Here is a 12985-nt window from a genome sequence, read left to right as displayed (position 1 = left end):
TCCCTAATTTACGATGAACTGAAATGACTTAAAGACTTGAACATTCTATACTGTTGCAGACCATATTTATTCTGTAAATGATTCTTTCACTGTATTTATTAGAATGTTATTAAGTGCATTTTAAACGGCCATTGACGGCGTCTCATTCTGTCACTTATCACTTTTATAATGTGGCTGCTCCCCCCAGACTCCAGCTCTGACAGATCAGCACTATGTGGTTTATCCTCTTGGGAGGTTTGGCTTAGTAGACTCTAAAGAGAAACTACAGAGCCGAGAAGTTCTGACAAGAACAGAGTGACAAGAATAAGCATGCATTGTCTTATTTTTTTAAGGCATCTCTAAATGAAAATAACAGGTCAAAACACAAGATTATTTTAATGATTTGTTTTCTCTAATTGAATGTCTACATTTATATGCATTGGTTAGCAATTATTTGTACATTTCTATGTATTTGACTGTTAAGTTTTTTCTTAGATTTGAAATATACTGGCATTGTAGAATCCTGGTTAGAAAAAATTAAAAACAAAACAAAACATTACTCTGTACATCTCAGGTTTATATTGAACAGGATAAATTTGCATATTAATGCTGGATGCTGTCAATTTTCTGAATGTAAGAATTTTTTTACATTTGATATCTAATTTTATAGGGATATTTTTCTCATGATACACATGGAGGAAAATTTCAGACAAAAATTAAATAAATACACAAATAAATAAATACGAAATGTGAATATAAGAGCCAATCTTGGAAAGTTAATGCTTAAAGTTAAATCCATATAGTGTTTGCTTAACTTCTATAGAAGAACAGCTATTAGAATATGGTAAAGTCTTTTACCCTGTGACAGTAGGGGGGTGCTGTCGCACCTCCAAACCCGCAGACAATATGCCAAAACACCAGGTAAAAAGACCCAATAATCAATTTATTATTATAATAATGTGCACAAAGCACCTCCACTCCCACAATACACAATAATCAATCAATAAATCAACAATAAACATTAATCAATCCTCCTCTCCACCCAGCAGCTCTGTCACACTTCCGCCCAACTCCGACTCAGTCTGCTGGGTTTCCCACAATCTTTTTTATAGTCCTTGACCCAGAATTGCTTCTGTCCTTCAGTCCATGTGTTTCCATAGCACTGCCGGGTCAGATGAAAACTCTTCTTTTTCTTCAGCCCGGAAGTACTTCATTTTTTCCGTCACCGTGACGAGGTAGTACTTCCGGGCTATAATAGAAACACTTGTGCCTCCCTGCAACGTCCCCTGGCGTCCTCCACGGTATCCAGCAGGGCTGTGCAGCCAAACTCCATTGTCCATAACGCCCTGCAGGAATAAGGGGCACCTCCATGTTGCAGGGAGGACTCCCTCTAGTGGCCTGGGGGTGTTGGCCGTGATAAACTGCCGGCCATCCCTCACAACTCCCTGTAAGTTAATATGAGACCTTTCTTGCTATATCTGAAGCACAGTGTGTTCAGTGTGTCAGCGTGTGTTTGGCTAGCATGGACTGTAACATCCATTTCGCAGTTTGCAAATGGGATATGCATACAGTTTTCTGAACGTTTAGAAATGGTTCAGCTGTATAACAAACTTAAAGAATGAAACAAGATATATAAGCTTTAAACCGAACTTTTCTTAGACAAGAACCCTTTTTTTTCGCGATATCAATTTTTTCTCTATTTTTGTGCGAACTATTTTACTTTGAATTTTCACTAAAGCTTTTAAAAACGAAGATGTTTTGTCTGTGGAATCATTTCAATGCGTCAAGCTACTGTATTGCTGAATCCCATGAAGCAAACTAAAGCTGCAGAACTTTGGTAATTTTGAATAAACACAGCTACAGTGACAATAAATAAGTAATAATAACACAATGATAAGTGATCATAAAAAATAAAATGTGCTATGAAATGCTTTTATTTTTTCATATACGTAATTTTTTCTTCATTTATTTGTTTGAGTGACACCTCAAGCAACATGGATACTGTCATGTTCACCTATCAAATTTGAGAGGGTGGCCTCTACCTAGTACTGTTTTTTGATTACTGATTTGTTGGTAGAACAGTGTGGTAGAAATCAACATCATAATTAAAGAAAGAAACATCCTCTAACAGGACAAATCAGTAATCAGGCAGGAGAAAAAGCTGTTCACTATATCTTTTAATTATTCCTCAGCAAAATGCCTTACGGAGAGCATTCTTCAAAAGCAGCCTGCTACAGCATGGTCAGAATGATCAGAGAAACAAAGCATAGAGGTTCATTTTATAAACTATTGAATGTACATACACTGTCAATCAATGCATACATTCACTCTTGTTGATTCATTGGTTTACACCCAAATGACTTGTCTTATATATAAACGTTGTGACAGATAGGAGACGCTATCGCTCCCTTGAACCCTCGGATCAGATGCCAGACACCAGATAAAATTCCAAATATAATATTTATTTGAACTATACAGTGCACAAAGCACCTTCCTCTCCACAATACTCATATAAAGATAGATAGATAGATAGATAGATAGATAGATAGATAGATAGATAGATAGATAGATAGATAGATAGATAGATAGATAGATAGATAGATAGATAGATACTGTAGATAATTTATTAATCCCAAGGGGAAATTCACTTACTCCAGCAGTACCTTACTGATACAAAAAAACAATATTAAATTAAAGATTGATAATAATGCAGGTAAAAACAGACAATAAATTTGTATAATGTTAAATGTTAATGTTTAGCCCCCCCCGGGTGGAATTGAAGAGTCGCATAGTGTGGGGGAGGAACAATCTCCTCAGTCTGTCAGTGGAGCAGGACAATGACAGCAATCTGTCGCTGAAGCTGCTCCTCTGTCTAAAGATGACACTGTTTAGTGGATGCAGTGGATTCTCCATAATTGATAGGAGCCTGCTGAGCGCCCTTCGCTCTGCCACGGATGTCAAACTGTCTAGCTCCATGCCAACAATAGAGCTTGCCTTCCTCACCAGTTTGTCCAGGCGTGAGGCGTCCTTCTTCTTTATGCTGCCTCCCCAGCACACCACCGCGTAGAAGAGGGCGCTCGCCACAACCGTCTGATAGAACATCTGCAGCATCTTATTGCAGATGTTGAAGGATGCCAGCCTTCTAAGGAAGTATAACCGGCTCTGTCCTTTCTTACACAGAGCATCAGTATTGGCAGTCCAGTCTAATTTATCATCCAGCTACACTCCCAGGTATTTATAGGTCTGCACCATCTGCACACAGTCACCTCTGATGATCACGGGGTCCATGAGGGGTCTGGGCCTCCTAAAATCCACCACCAGCTCCTTGGTTTTGCTGGTGTTCAGGTGTAGGTGGTTTGAGTCGCACCATTTAACAAAGTCATTGATTAGGTCCCTATACTCCTCCTCCTGCCCACTCCTGATGCAGCCCACGATAGCAGTGTCATTAGCGAACTTTTGCATGTGGCAGGACTCCGGGAGTTGTGTTGGAAGTCCGAGATTTATATAGGCTGAACAGGATCGGAGAAAGTACAGTCCCTTGTGGCGCTCCTGTGTTGCTGACCACAATTTCAGACGTTCAATTCCCAAGACGCACATACTGAGGTCTGTCTTTAAGATAGTCCACGATCCATGCCACAATAACATAATAAATACACAATAATAATCAATCCTGCACTCTCCCAGACGCGTTGCCACCCTTCCACCCAGCTCAGCTCAACTCTGGGATCTCCCACAGTCTTTTATATAGTCCGTGACCCGGAAGTGCTCCTGAACCCCTGTCCATGTGACTTCTTAGCACTTCCGGGTCAGATCCAAAAGTCTTCTTTTCATCCCGGAAGTACGTCATTCCCTCTGTCGCCGCGTCCCCTGGAGGCTCCCATGGTATCCAGCAGGGCTGTGATGAAAAACTCCACTGTCCATGATGCCCTGCTGGAACTCGGGGCACCTCTATGTTGCAGGCAGGTCTCCACCTGGCAGCCTTGGGGCATTGGCCGGGATAAAAGGCCAGCCATGTCCCACAATGTCTACGCATGGAAATGTGTGTGTCTGTCCATCCAGTAAGTGAGAGGTAGAATTGGGGTAAGGGCTCCACCTCGGAGGAAACAGAAAACTCACTTAGCCGCTAATAGCACAAGCAGGGCCAGCATGTCAGCAAAACAAAACCTACAAGAAGCACAAAGTCGCTTAGCCACTAACATTGACAAAATGATATCCCTTTTACTTTTCCTCCCGCTGCTATATACAAGCAATGCAAGCACATTGGCAAAACAAATCCACCTAGGAGAGAGACACACAGAGTAGTTCCTTTCAATTACCTGACATCTCTACATTTCAGTTTTTTTCTGACAATTTCAATAGTTTCTAGGAGCACAGGCTTATATGGCTAGTATAAAATAAAAGTCTATTATATTATATTCTTGTTCTTCTTTATACCATTTAGTTGAGCCACCACCCTTGAAATTCCTGTGCATATAACAACTCTCCATTCTGGTTGTTTACAGGACATCTGCTGACTTCTTAGTCATCTCTTAGTCATATTTCAGTACATTTAGTTGTTCACTTGTCTTTTATCTGGTTCCCTGATATGCCTGCAAAGGTTTCTGACATTTATTAACGCTTTATGCTATTTCTTTAAGATGAAAGCTATGTTACCCTAAAATTATTCTTCCACATGAGTACAATAAAAGGTTGAGCAGAATTAGTTCACAAAGCAAACGCTTTAATTCAAGAAGCACTGAATTCATCATTCTCTTAGCAGTCTTCATGTGATGTGTGGTATCTGCCTATACATGCAGCACTTGATGGGCAAAGATTTATGCACACTCGACTGACAATTGCTCAGCCTTTCAACTTTGACAAACAAAAACTACAATTTTCATTTCAAGTCATATTTAATGCTACATGAAATGTTACTGAAAAAAATAAATGAAGTACTAAGTAAATAAATGCATAACGAAATAAGCAACAGAAAACATTTCATGACATGTTTATCATTGTGTTTTTATTCAATGAGACATTTCACAATACATTTATTTATCTGGATGTTTACTTGTTTGTTTTGTGTTGTCTAAATATAAATATCTCCATTATTTCAAATGGTCAATACATATATGGCTTTTTGAAATTGTTATACATTTTCAGGCGTTCTCCACTGTGTCCTGTATTCTTACGTCTGGTACAGTTTGCACAGAAAAACCTGTTTTATTATTAATTTTGTAAGCATAAAGATTGTTTCTTCCACTTCAGAATTTTGCCATAGATATAATATTCATGAATATAACCCATTAAATTTGTAAAATGCACAATTATGATGTCATTCTATGCCTGTTTAATAAACTAATATTCATGTGTGCATATATTCATGAAGCCATATAAATACTAAGAAACAATTATTTATTAACTAGCTGTGTAAGTCCGTGCTGTAAAAAGCATGGGGTCCTAGAAACTATTGAAATCGTCAGAAAAAAAATTGAAATGTAGTGATGTCAGGTAATTGAAAGGAACTACTCTGGGCATGTCTCTCCTAGGAGGTTTTGTTTTGCTGATGTGCTCTCCTCGCTTGTGTATTAGCGGTGGGAGGAAAAGTAAAAGAGATACCGTTTTGCCAATGTGTTCGCCTCACTTCTGTATTAGCCACTAAGCGAGTGACTCTTTCTTCAGAGGTTTTGTTTTGCCAACATGCTGGCCTCGCTTGTGTATCCTTGGAGGTGGGGCCCTTACCCTGAATCCACCTCTCACAGACACACACACTTCCACGTGTAGACTTTATATATAAGAAGTGTGTCTTGGAATCATTTCTGTGTCTGAAAATTCCATGATGAAAGCACTGGAGCCAAGAAGAGCCCTGGCTATTCAGTAATTAATTGCTTACCACTCTGTTTTATATCACACGAAGAATACAGTTCTTGTGTCAAGGAGTTGTTATACCATCTGTCCAAAGGCAATCATATCAGTAACTCTTCATGATTTACAGCCAACATGGGTTTAATCTCATCACCATTCATGCAATATTGCATAAGAAACTGGGGTAACCTGCAGCCTAATACATTATAGACAAAACAACTGTGAGCAGAGAAAGCAGTACAAAAGTCTCAAAGAACATTTCATAAGAATTGTCAGACACAAGTGAAGTGGAATCAAATAAACATTCTGTGGTGGACAGTGTTGGGATCCTCTACGAAGACAATGCTTGGATAAGCAGGGGCTGCTCTTGGCTACATATTGTAGAAAGTTAACAAACTTCAATTTGTTTTCCATATCTACTTGTCTTTGTTTGGCTCATGTGGGTGGTTGTAGATAGTTAGATAGCTTCTTCAGGTAAAAATGGGTTCAAAACTGGGATCAGTCTTGGACATGGCACCAGTTAAATGCCAGTCATGAGGTGCAGGGGCAAAAACTCCCAGAATCAGTCAATAGTATGGGAATAGGGTGTAGTTATCGAACATACCGCTAGGTACCGTATAACTACAGTCTAGATAATCTGTCTGCCAAGTGGCTTGTGCTGATTTGACTGAGTGCATATTTCTGATGTTTATATAGATAGATAGATAGATAGATAGATAGATAGATAGATAGATAGATAGATAGATAGATAGATAGATAGATAGATAGATAGATAGATAGATAGATAGATAGATAGATAGATAGATAGATAGATAGATAGTCCCAAGGATAAATGAAAACTTTACGGAACTTCAAGAAAAATATGAACATTACAACAACCAGAACCCTCCAAACACACATAAGAACTTCTCACTAAGGATGATAAGAGGGCTGCTGCTGTCTGATGACAGCCCTGTATGTGGAAGTAAGATGTAATCATATAGGCCCATTTTTTACTACAGATTTACATTTAGAGGAGTTAATATTTGTATAGAGCAGGTCCAGCTTGTTGGGCTAGGGTTAGGACATAGAATGTACAGACAGAAGTTTGTTCCTTCCAATGTTCCATTGGTTGAAGTCACCAGCATTTAGAATGGTTCATCATTACTGTTGATAACATGAGTGAATCTTTTCTGTTGCTGAGTTAACAAACATTACCAAGGATGATATATCGTATCTCCATAGGCAGTAATGTGGACAAATTAAGTTAGTATTTCAAGGTCTTGATTACAGATTTAAGTCCTAATTGTAACATGGTCACTTTTTTACCACTGCTCATTCACCTAGAGTTTCTCATTTGATTTCTACTGTTCAGCCTCACTTTTCTGGTAGTTACTGCTTTTGAAATTTTTTCTTCCTTTTAGTTTGTTCAGAAAGTAGAATCTGGTGTGTCTTGTATGTTCAGTTATTACAAAAGGTTTTACTTCTAAATTGATTTTTTTTTCAAACCAGAAAAACATTGATGCCTAGTAAGCTAGGTAACTGCTTTATTTCATGAGCACACTGCTTTACAGAAAGAGAACAACAGATGTGACTGGTTTATAATATCCTCTCACAGACAGCATTAGAGCATTGCTTTCTTGCAGAAACATTTGAGAGGTACACTCTGTGCAGGTTCTTTTTAAAAGTGAACTCAACAAAAATAGTTTGAGGCAAAAAGAGCAAACAGTTAAACAAGCAAGAAGGAAACTTAATTAGAAAAATTGAAGAGCTGAACCTCTAAAGTATTGTTTTCTTTTGAAAGATTTTTTGCAAGTAAATGTAAAAGTTTTTTCATTGGTTGATATAATGCTTCTTTTTAGTGGCCTTTATTGTAATCGGGTTTAATAAGACTTAATAAAGCAGCAGGTCCATTGAACTGAATAAAGTTCCGAAGCAGAAATCCTGAATCACAACCAGGAATGTGTGGTTAGGGGAGGCATCATGAAAAATAAAAAAAAAACTAATAATGATAACATAAAGTAAATTTGTCCACTGGTCTGTGCTATAAATTTGTTTTCTGTATGATTCCAATATTTTTGATCATTTATATAGTCAAAATCGCTGAATTGGCACATTTCCTGTTCGAATACAGGGGGAAAAAGGCAAGATGCGGTAGCGACAAGCCTCACCTCACCTCGGACTGCGCTCTACCTCACACACTGTGTTGATGCATGCATGTGAGTGTCTGTTGCTGTCTCACTGTATGTCGCCAATATATTGTTTGCACACACGTTTATTATACACCCTGACTTTCCACAGTTTGGTTAATATCTTTAATGAATGTGTGTGAGATATTTAGTCTTGCTGATCAGACATAAAACCGCAGTGAACAGGCACAAGGTGAGGCAGACAGTACCGTGCCACACTGAAGGGGGCGCATGTGAGCACAACAGGTGCTCGTTGCTGCTGTTCTTCTACACTGGGGCACTAGGCACCAGTAAGTTAGTGATATCAGAAAGCTAAGTGCACTGCAACGGTCCGTTTATTTTTATTTTTTTGTTGCGACTAACTGCCAAAATGGAAGATTAAGAGTTTTAAAACTAAAGGAAAATAAAGAGGAATTTTACAAGAAAGTGACAGAGATTTTCGTAGAGAAGAATAAGCGCATGTACTTCATTTACAAATAAAGATAAGGCCATAAACAGTTTTCAATTTTAGAAAAAATGGGATCAGACTAAGAAAAAAACAATCCAATATTTAAAAACTAAATTTTAACCTTAAATAAAATATTCTTGTTTTTTCTTGTTATCCTTTTATTGAACAGTCTGTATTAAAATTGACTGAAGCATCAGAATTGAAAACTTTTAAAAACTACTAAATACTTCAATTAAGGTCAAAATTGAAATCCATTTTTTTGTACACCACTCTATACTTTCATTTTTATTGAATTGTGGAATTGCAACGGCAAATTTCAAACACATGGAGGGTGCAGAGGAAATGCGCTCTCGCCACTCTGTCTTGCCGCTATAAATGTAATGTTCTTTCTTAGCCAATATGTACTTTAGCTATATGTATGTGTAAAGAATGCTGATGAGATATGAGACATAACCAGTAGTCAATGTGCATGCTGCCAATTGAATAGTGAATAAGCTACTCTTTTGGGTTCATATATTTGTAAATCTGACTCTGAAGGAATCAGTGTCTCACCAGCCATGAACCTCACCACACATCACTGATCACAACCCAAGTGTCAGTGGGATAAGCAGCACAAGGAAGTGGTTGGAGTGTTCATGTGTGAGCAGCAGGACCCTTAAGGTGACTTGAAACAAAGTGTAATGCTGTGAACTTAGGGTCACGTTAACATTGATCCATACATGAAATGAATTCAATAGGAATTTGCAAATGTAACTTATGAATCTGATCTTTCTTCACACAAATGCTTCTGATTCTGCAGATACCATGTGGTCAAGTTTAGAGAAGAACTACAAAAAGGCATTAAATAAACGGAATAAACATAATAATTTATGTTTAGGCATAAATAAATAGAAAGTGCATGTTTCTTTCAAGATAATTCCTACCTCTAAGAAGAGACAGAGGATTTGTATTTAACTCAGACATTCAAAGCTGAAGACACTGAAATTATCGAGATAGTAGTCCAATGGCAATGACATCTGGCTGAATGCATTTCCAGGTTGCTTTGTGCATTTCTCATATTTTTTCTGTTTTTTGTTTAAATTGTGCAGTAAGACTTTTATTATTTTCAGGTTCCAACATGGCCACAACAGTGTGTCCATGTTTACATGAATCATTGTCATTTTTCTCAGTAAAAGAAGACCTGAAAAATAAAAAAATCCCATTTAAATTTGAAAAGCAAGTCCCAATCATTTCGAGTTCAATTTGTTCACTCTTTCCATACTAATTATTTCTTTTTGTGCTTTTGCATTATGTACTTTTACACTTTTGCGTGCGTCTTTTGTAATTCATCCATGTCTTTTTTAGCACTATGGTGTTTGTTTGCCCTCATCAACAGCTAGTTGCTGTAAGCAGGTGTTCATATCTCATATGTTGAGTGAAGTAAACCCTTGTTGTTATGGACACCTTGGAAATGTCATGAATTTTAGTGAGAAAAAGGGATCAGGGGATGAAAAATGAGCAATGTTGTAGTCCAAGACCAAAGGGAACCTGAAATGACCAACAGTAATTGCCCCTAACTACAAGCACAAACAACTTCTTTTGACATTTCCTCATTTCTTGCAAAAGACAGTGAAGATGCAGGGCAGTGCCATTTTTTACCAGAAGCCCAATGAGTCACCGATCACTGAGGGTCATGTGAAAGCAATGGGTCCATATTCTCTATGTAAGTCCAAAAGATGACTGCAAAAAAAAAAAAAAAAACTTTAGATAAAGAAATAATACTGAAATTACTTCAAAAAGCACAATATAACCCCAAATCAAAAACTGGATCACTTGTGGTTTCAGTGTGGGTTTCATTTTGAAGTCCTTTATATCAAGCTAGGGCCTGTTAGGTTCTTAGCATCATATGCTGTTTCCTCTCTTGTGGTCTTCATGTCACTGCTGAAATTCAAGTGACTTACCATATATACTTGCGGATAAGTTCTCCCGCGGATGATTTTACCGTATGATTTCTGGCATTTTATAATGTCGGTTGTATAAGTTGAATGTGGAAAACTCACGCTATTGGTCCAAGAGATTATGATATGTTAACGCCCGCCTGAGAGAGTAACCACAGAGCACACTGCCTTTTTTTTATGTATTGTGCATTCGTGACCACACGGTAATACTCAAACTATTCCAAAGTGACGTTTGCACTGTTTTGTGTTTTTTTGTATCTCACACCCTCATACACCTTTATTGTAAGAGCATACCTTATCTACGATGGAGTGTTCGATCAAAAGAAAATATGAAGCTGGTTTTAAATTAAAAGTCGTTGAGGTGGCGAAAGAAATTGGTAACTGCGCTGCTGCAACAAAATTCGATGCGTCTGAGAAACTGGTGTGAGATTGGAGGAGGCAAGAAGATGTAAAAAAAAAATGTAAGTGTCGTATTTTTGAACAGGCATATTACTCGGGGTCTGATTTTATGATCAATTTTTCAGGTTTCAAGACCGGACTTATACGTGAGTATATACATAATTACATGGCTTCTTACGCCAGAAAATAATATTTTATTGTTTTGTGCAGCTGAGTAGTAGTATGTATTAACATTCTATTACATTGCATTTTGTCAGATTGATGGATTTTGTGTTCAATGGGTGTTTCATTTCACAGACTCTTCTACTCCACCTCCATTTCTGCTGATGCCTCCTATTTTGTTTTGAATGGACAACCAGGAACTCATGTAACTTCACTCTCATATCGCTGGCTCCTGGTAAACCAGAATTATTGCTCAGTATTGATGTAGATGTAGCCTGTATATTGGGGTGCAGTGTCCTTCTTATCTAGTTTGAACCTACTTCCAGACCTTGGTAGCGCAGGATTTAAATCTGTAAAAATGTCCCTCCTTTCAGGTGCTTCAATATTAACTAACGGGTTTTGAGGTTCTAATTTTGTCACAGTGCAACCAATATGTCCCTATTACTCTTGGATTAATGCACATTCTGAGATTTGTCTGGTAATGTTCAAAATCATAGTGCAGCCCCGTAGTCAAATGGTCACATTTAGTCAGCTATAGGATATGCCTATTCTACAGATGTTGCCAGACGTGAGAGCTGAGGGAGCACCTCATGGACTCTAAACAGCTAGGAGCTAAGAGGAAGAGTAAATATTTACCCCCAGTCCTTAAATCCCTGCTGTTCTTTACATCTACATTGGAGGGGGACGCCCCAGAGGATCACTCATGTCATTTCCACCCAGCCCCTGAAAGTCCTGCCTCTTACGGTTCTTCTACTTCCAAGATACAAGAAGCTAGCATTCATTTAGGAACCAGCTTCTCAAAAGGAGAGACGTCCCATATGACAGAAGCTTACAGACTGGCACTAGGCTTGCCTAACAGGAGGTATCAGTCTTCACAGACTATACTCAATTCTTGTCTCGCTCTTTTCTGCAGTTGAGTTGACTGCTACCTGTTAAACAGAGTTTTGTATGTCTGGACCCCAACTCTTTTCCTGATTTCCTCTCCTTTTATTACTTTGTTTACTCTAAACAACAACATTTATTTATATAGCACATTTTCATACAAATAATGTAGCACAAAGTGCTTTACATGATGAAGAAATAGAAAAAAAAAGACAAAATAAGAATTAAAATTAGTGAACAATAATTAACATAGAATAAAAGTAAGGTCCGATGGCCAGGGAGGACAGAAAAAACAAATAAAAAACTCCAGACGGCTGGAGAAAAAATAAAATCTGCAGGGGTTCCAGGCCATGAGACCACCCAGCCTCCTCTAGGCATTCGACCCAACATAAATGACATCAATCAGTCCTCATTATATTCAGGGTTCTCATGGAAGGACTTGATGATGACGGTCACGTGGACTTCTGGTCTTTAATCCATCAATGTAGGGACATCACGGTGCTTTGATTAGGTGGTGGTGGTGCAGATCGCCACCATAGAAAACCAGAAAAAGAACAGAAGAGAGAGTAGGGGTTAATACGGATTTTGGAGCCACCATGAATAATAATAATAATTAATTGAATATACAGAGCATCAGAATTAAACTAAAATGAAGCTATGAGAAAGGCATGTTAAAGTAATGTGTTTTCAGCAGTGTTTTAAAGTGCTCCACTGTATTAGCCTGGCGAATTCCTATTGGCATGCTATTCAAGATTTTAGGTGCCTAACAGCAGAAGGCCTCCTCACCAGTTCTTTTAAGTTTAGCTCTTGGAATTCTAAGCAGACACTCATTTGACGATCTAAGGTTACGATTTGGAGTGTAAGGTGTCAGACATTCTGAAATATAAGATGGAGTGAGATTATTTAAGGCTTTATAAACCATAAGCAGTATTTTAAAGTCAATACTGAATGACACAGGTAACTAATGTAGTGACATCAAAACTGGAGAAATGTGCTCAGATTTTCTTTTCCTAATTAAGATATATTCCTAAAGATATATTTTGATTACTTTGAAAGCCTAATGTAATAATATTATTTGAATCTCAACCAAACCTTAATAATGAAAGTTTACTATACAATAATTTTCATATTTCATGTATAAAAGATCCAATTCAATTCAGGAGATC

At 37.9% G+C, this 12985-nt stretch overlaps 1 long non-coding RNA gene across 1 annotated transcript in view; it reads left to right on the top strand.

Moving 5' to 3' along the window:
- Nucleotides 1-10805, top strand: part of LOC127528413 (uncharacterized) — a 52355-nt gene extending 41550 nt beyond the window's left edge. Inside the window, exon 2 of the long non-coding RNA XR_007935311.1 lies at nucleotides 10738-10805. This is a non-coding gene — a long non-coding RNA (uncharacterized LOC127528413). The remainder of the gene's footprint in view (nucleotides 1-10737) is intronic.
- Nucleotides 10806-12985: the final 2180 nt, after the last annotated feature.

The sequence above is a fragment of the Erpetoichthys calabaricus genome, chromosome 6 (assembly GCF_900747795.2).
Source record: "Erpetoichthys calabaricus chromosome 6, fErpCal1.3, whole genome shotgun sequence".
Taxonomy (NCBI): Eukaryota; Metazoa; Chordata; class Cladistia; order Polypteriformes; family Polypteridae; genus Erpetoichthys; species Erpetoichthys calabaricus.
This window is presented reverse-complemented; position numbering and strand designations above follow the sequence as displayed.